The following is a 7085-nucleotide window of genomic DNA, read 5'->3' as shown; positions in this document are numbered from 1 at the left end:
CATATTGATTCAATTGCTCTGCTGAGATTTTTCATTCTCTTTAATCATGTCAAATGCTTTGCTCCTTTAACTGAACATTTACAACAGCTTTTTAAAGTTCTTGTCTATTAATTCTAGCATCTGGGTCATTACGGGGCCATTTTATTTATTAAATTATTAGAGCGACATTAGTTAAAAAATTATATAGCTTTCAATTCAACAATACATCATTTGTATCTTGAATTGTGTGTCCACTATCTGAAGTCAAATCTTCTTCCATTACCATTTATTTGATCCACTTTATCCTTATTTACTTCCCCCAAGTTTCTCTCTGGTAATCACTAAATTGTCGTTTGTGTCTGTGAGTTTTTCTTTGTCTTGTTCATTTGTCATTTTTTAGTTTTATATCTCACATATGAGTGAAATCATATAGTTCTCAACTTTGTCTGACTTATTTCTCTTAGCATGACAATCTCAAGATCCATCTGCATTGGAACTATTTCACCTTTTATTATGGCTAAGTAATAATCCATCATACATATGTACTACATCTTCTCTATCCAGTTATCTATAGAAGAGCACTTTCGTTATTTCCATGTCTTGATCACTGTGAATAATGCTGCAACCCTTGGATGACTTCACAGATTGCAAGGACCTTGTCAGCTTACAATCCCTAATTTTTTATTTTTTATGCCTACAGCACCTGATCTCACTAGGTGGTCTCCCATCCAAGCACAAACCAGGCCGACCCTTCTTAGCTTTCGAGATCAGATGGGATCGAGCTTGTTCAGGGTGGCATGGCCATAGACTCCTAATTCATTTTATGACATCAACATCACCCTGATACCAAAACCTGGTAAAGATAACACAAAAGATGAAAACTACAGACCAATATCTCTGATGAATATGGATGCAAAAACCCTAAACAAAATACTAGCAAATCGAATACAACAATACATTAAAAAGATTATACATCACGATCAAGAGTGGTTCATTCCAGGGGCATAAGGATGATTGAACATATGCAAATTGATCAATGTGAAACCATTAAAACAAAGTAAAGGATAAAAATCATGTGATCATATCAATAGATGCAGTAAAAGCATTTGACAAGATATAGCATCCATGTATGATTATAACACTTAATAAAATGGGTGTAGAATGAAAGCACCTCAACATGCTAAAGGCCATATATGAGAAACATTCAGCTAACATCATACTTACTAGTGAAAAACTAAAAACCTTCCCTCTTAGATCAGGAACAAGGCGAGGCTGTCTGCTATCACCACTCACTCAATATACTATTGGAAGTCTTAGGTAGAGCATTCAGGCAAGAGAATTAAAAGGCATCTCAATTTGGAATCAAGAAGTCAAATTGTTACTTCGTACAGATGATATGATTCTTTATATAGAAAATCTTAAGCATTCCACCAAAAAACTCTTTGAAACAATAAACAAATGCAGTAAAGTTGCAGTATACAAAATCGATGCATAAAAATCCATTTTGTGTGTATGTACTAAGGATGCGTTTTTAAATAAAATAATTATCATTTTTTCTAGTTCTTCATATGAAAAATTATTCTTCTACTTTATGCCAGATATTTTGATGATGAAACTGGATCTTGTGGAATCCCTTTAAAGGATGTTAAATTTTGTTCTGGAAAAAAAGTCATGTAACTGGTAAATTATTTTGTTCTGCAGGCTTGATTTTATTGTTTGAAAATGCTGTTCCTATTTTGACTTTATTCATAGGATCCGGCCTTTATGTAGCACATAATCTTTATTTCTAAAGCCTAAATTTACTCTGGTGCAAATTTATCTTTGCAGGGTTCCGAATTCTCCCAGCACTGTATGACTTTTGGCGTTTTTTATGCAGCTTGTAGGAGTAGTCCCTCTCTCCTATCCTCAATAGGTTTTACCCCATAAAACCACAGATAAGACTTAGGCAAAGATTCCCAGGTAGGCATCTGATGTTCCCCTTTGTTTATCTTTCTCCTCTCTTTTCTCTTCAGTGTTCTGGCCTGAAAATTTCTACCATTTCAACTACTGTAAGTTCTGAGCTCTGCCTTTTCATGTCAGCAAAAGCACCATGTTTTGCTTTGGATCTTTTCCTCTTCTGGGTAGTGTTCCCAAATAGAGGCATGAAGTACAAATGGACTTGTAATTGAATTTTTTCTTCTCTCAAGGATCACACTCCTCTTGTCCAATATCTAAAAATACTTTCCTCACTTATTTTGAGCAAGGCTGACACCAGTTACTCTATCACTGCTGGAAGGGGAATTTGAGTTTTTAAATACACTTTGGTTAATATAAAAGTTTGAGCATTAGATGTCATTCTAATAAAGGAAACTATAATCACAGCTAGAAGTGATTTTTCAGATTAAATGTGCATTTTTAAAAAATTTTTACTTTTCAAATCTGACAATGCTATAAGAAATCCAAAGACATTCCCTAGCCTTTTGTTTTATTGATAGATTTCTCTGAATTTAAATTATAAATAATTGGTATGTTATATTTTACATAAAGCAGAAAATTAATCAAATATATTATTAACTTACTTATTGAATTTTAATATTCTTTATTTCTGTCTACTTCTCTCCATCTGCACTAAAACCAATATACTTCATGTCGCCTCTAAGTATGATTTCTTCTTGATTGCAATTTTATTTTCACTTCAGTTGATTTTTCATCCAGGCTATTTTGTCTATAATTTATTCTTCCTGTTATGGTTGTAGTGCTTCTTTAAAGTGAGCTTAAAATTATGGCATGTCCCCATTAAAACACACTCAATAATTATCTGTGATTTCCTAGATAATATTCTAAGGCCTTACATAGCATAAGAAGCTATTATGAAATAATGTCACTTAAAAAAAATATTTTCAACTTCACCTCTCTTTATTCCTCTATTCCTTATCAACTCACAACCTATGGAATAGACATACTTGGATATTGACTGTAAGTCTTAAGCTAAAGCTCTATTCTTCCATACTAACTGTTATTTATCCCGAATTATTTTAACTTAGATGCATTTCACTGCTTTCCATTTCTCCACTCATTGTAGTCTATTGAGGATGAGGATAGAACACATGGTATTGCTAGTTAGTCAATAATTTCGACCAATGAATAAGATCTATTGAATCATTGAACAATGTTATATAAGGCTTATGGAATTCATTCAAAAGGTAAATGGAGTAAATAAAAGGTACGCGTTTTTAAAAATTTACATTTTTATGATCGCTATTAAGTAGTGCAAAAAAAATATTTTAAAATATAAGTGATAGAATAAGAAGTCATTAACACTTAAGCAGTGAATACAATCATTTAATTAAATAATTAAACATAAAATTAATGCTAACATCCTGGTGAATTGTAATGAAAAAAATAAATGCTTGTTTCCATAGTGAATCATCTATTTCTTAGTGAACGTCATTCTTTAGCTATAGGAAACATGGGGACGGAAGAAGCCGAGGATCCATGAACACAGAACTGAGAGAAAGACTGGTGGATTACTGGTCCTTACATGTACATAACACCACCTTTTAATAGAAGAAAATAATTACAATAAGATTTCGATTGGTCAGATATAGGTAACTATATTAAAGTATTTTATGTTGAATGAATCAGAGAACAACAAACCAGTGCACAAATGTACTTATAACAATCCTTCCTCAACATGAATTTCTTTACAAATGGAACATGAAATACAGATAATTTTGAGTGGCAATTTGTAAGTGCTGTTTTTACAAGAGGCCCAGAAAAAAAGATCGTTCAATTTGAAATCCAATAAATACAGATTCTGATGAAAGCGATAGATGACCTTCAATTGACACTCTTTGTTTTCCAGTCTGATATTGTCAAAAATGTTTTGAGCAATGAAGGCAGAATGATCGCATGGATAGATAAGAAACAGTAAGTTCTTAAAATAAATAACCATATGCTCCAGTTTTTGAGAAAGGAAGCATAGTTTCCAGACGAAATTAAAAAAATCTTTAAGGAAGTAGGCCAGGAGAGAAAGAAACGAAGAAAGATGAATGAGGATTAGAAAGCAAGATTTTAAAAAGTTAGATAAAAATAAAATAGTGGCATAATAATAATAAAAAAAAAGATTAAAAGTAGGCATTATTATACAACATGACAATTTTTTTTTCATCCTCTTTTCATACTCTGTGAAGAATAGTACTATCTTAGCCAGCTTAGGCTGTCATAATAAAATACCATAGAATGGGTGGCTTAAACAACAGAAATTTATTTCTTTTCCGTTCTGAAGGCTAGAAGTTCGAGGTCAAGCTGTCAACACGATTAGTTTCTGGTAAAATCCCTTTTCTTGGTTTGCAGATAGGAGACTTTTTGCCATCTCATGTGGCAGAAGAAAGAAAGCAAGCTCTCTGGTGTATCTTCTTATAAGGACATTAACAATCAATGGATTATTTGTCCCTTTGGAGTAAAAAAAAAAAAAAATCTGGAGTCAGGGACCTAGAGAAAGTAGAGGAACAGGTAGCAGTGAGAATAGAATTCTTGAATTTGAGGTTGTGGAGTATTGTCAGTTATTGGTAACAAGAAGGTCTCAGGTATGACCATGCATAGTGTGGATGGCAGAAATATTTATGTGAGGATCTACAGAAGTGATGAATGACTATCGACTCTAGGATATTAGAAAGATCATCTATGGAGATATTAAAATCATCAAAATTCAGGACAGAAGAAATATTGGAAAGACTGTAAACAAACTCAGGGGCTAAAATCTTCAAGAAATTAGTGGAAAGATAAATGACTCCAAGAATATCAGAATATATATATATATATATTATATATATATATAATAGGTGGAATTAATCTGCTAGCATTAGCTTCAAATATGGTTTTCATATTATGTTTAATCAATGCTGGGAGGTATCAAACAGCAACTGCCCAGAGACATGCACCAAACCACATAAAGTACCTAGAGACACTTTTTTTTTTCTCTCACTTACTTCCCATATCCTCAGGAAGGAGAATTTGTTAGGATGCATAGAAATTAGGCAAATGTCACCTTTAAAATTTCAACATTTTGAACAATGGAGTAGTTTAGAGAGAATAAGCCACAGTCACTGAATGTTCAAGTAAAGTCTGTATGACCATCTGTCAAGGATTCTGTAGAGAAGATAATTATTTTTGTGGGAAGTCTTTTCATCACTCCACCAGCATATTACTCTCATATGCAAATGGTAGGAACATATCACATACTGATCAAATAACTTGTTCTTTCGCTCTCTTCCTCTCCCCCCGCCCCCCCCAACTCTCTCTCCCCCTCTCTCCTTTCCTTCTTTTTATCAAGTGCCAAGCATTGTGTTCGGTAGTGAGAATAAAGACTTTAAAATATGTTCAGTGATTTTAGGTACTATAATTTTAGGGACAGGAAATTTAACTTTGGGTAGTGAACACACAATATGCTTGCTCTCTCTCTCTCTCTCTCTCTCTCTCTCTCTCTCTCTCTCTCTTTCTACACACACACACACACACACACACATATGCACACATATATAGTATTATTGAATTGTACACTTGAAACCTAGATAATTATATTAAGCAATGTCACCCCAATAAACCTAACTATATATATGTGTGTGTGTGTATATATATATACATATTTATAGTGTGTATATATATAAATAAATTCTAGGTACAGCAAATAAAAAAGTAGGTATGCATATCCTCAAATAGACTTGTGTATAGGGTGCATGAAATTTAAGTCAAGAAAGCTTTACAGAGGAGAAAATAATAGGGCTTGCTAAGATGAGGAGGCTCTTGATGGTTTGAGGAAAGGAGGAGCAAATTTTAGAAACGAAAAAACGCATTTGCACAAAAGAGTAGACACTAGAAAAATGCCACATTAACCTTAGTGGGGGTCATTTGGGGTTGGAGGAGATCAGCGGCCAGGGATGACTAGGAGAAATGAGGCAGTAGCTAGGTCACGAAGATCCTTGCATTTACACTTTGTAACCAGAGACTATGTTTTGTTAGTTGGTTGCTTGCCTGCTTATGTCTCTTAAATTGCAAATGTGTTGCCTCTTTAATGTGACAGCAGGGTTCACCAAGCTCTTGTCTCAGTAATTCTAAATTCCATCTGTGTCTACTCTTCCACATCCTTTTCCAGTGGACGTAAAATCCTCGTGCTCCCTTTCCTCTCGTCAGGTTCTTCTAAAGCTTTTCCTCTTTTTGAGATGATCATCTCAACCAACACCTTCCACCAACTGCTGCTCCCGTTCTCCTCATTTCCACTGGGAGTTACGTGCAGCTTATAACTTACTATCGACTACAAAGCCTTTATGTCCAACTCTGAAGCTTTGCTAGGTCCTCTGTTTCTGGGCTTCCGTTTTTATGGTGCATGTTTCTTCCCCATGTCAATGCTAACTAAATTTAAGTCTCCCATTTTTTACTATAAGCTCCTTGAGATGCAGGGACCCTGCATTCGCTTTACTGCTGGGACTCAGGTGAATGAGTACTGATATGAAGGGACAGGTGGCTGCATGGAAATACACATCGATATGGGGGAATATGGACACTTTTCTGCTGGTGATTGAAATTCGGCGGCTCAAACAAGGAAGTGATTTGATTCAACATGTGTTTTAAAAAAATTCTCTATGGTGAGCTTGGGAGAAATCTTGGAAAGAAACAAGATTAGACAACGACTATCAGGATATGAGTTAAGAAAATATTTCAATGTTTTAGGAAAGAGAACCTTATTGAGGAATATAAGAGAGCATAAAGTAAAGTAAGTTGATTACAAAGAGATTGAGACAGTATACAATAACTAATTGGATGCATAGGATAGAAGAAGGGGCAGGGGTGGCGGTGAATATGAGCGTGACATGATTCTGGCTAAGTAGACCGTGGGGTCTTCCATCAAAACAACTACTGACACTGGAATAGAAAGTCTTGGCTTGAGGCAACAGGGCCAGTTTTTATGAGGCTTAAGCTAGTTATGTAGAGAGGAAACTGGTTTTACAGTGTGTAAATTTATTACTCTCTACATAGGTTTGGATGGGAAGCTTAAATTATGGAATCAATGAATAGGAGGTAACTTTTAAATAACGAAAATGAATAAGTTTCAGGAGCGAAAATGTAAC

The 7085-nt window shown here is 34.5% G+C and overlaps 1 pseudogene; it reads right to left on the bottom strand.

The window, feature by feature from the left end:
- Positions 1–670: 670 nt before the first annotated feature.
- LOC118607001 lies at positions 671–788 on the bottom strand (annotated as a pseudogene).
- Between the last annotated feature and the right edge of the window lie 6297 nt (positions 789–7085).

The sequence above is a fragment of the Rousettus aegyptiacus genome, unplaced genomic scaffold (assembly GCF_014176215.1).
Source record: "Rousettus aegyptiacus isolate mRouAeg1 unplaced genomic scaffold, mRouAeg1.p scaffold_m13_p_8, whole genome shotgun sequence".
Lineage (NCBI taxonomy): Eukaryota > Metazoa > Chordata > Mammalia > Chiroptera > Pteropodidae > Rousettus > Rousettus aegyptiacus.
The sequence above is the reverse complement of the archived record's forward strand: the minus strand, read 5'-3'. Positions and strand labels throughout refer to the sequence as shown.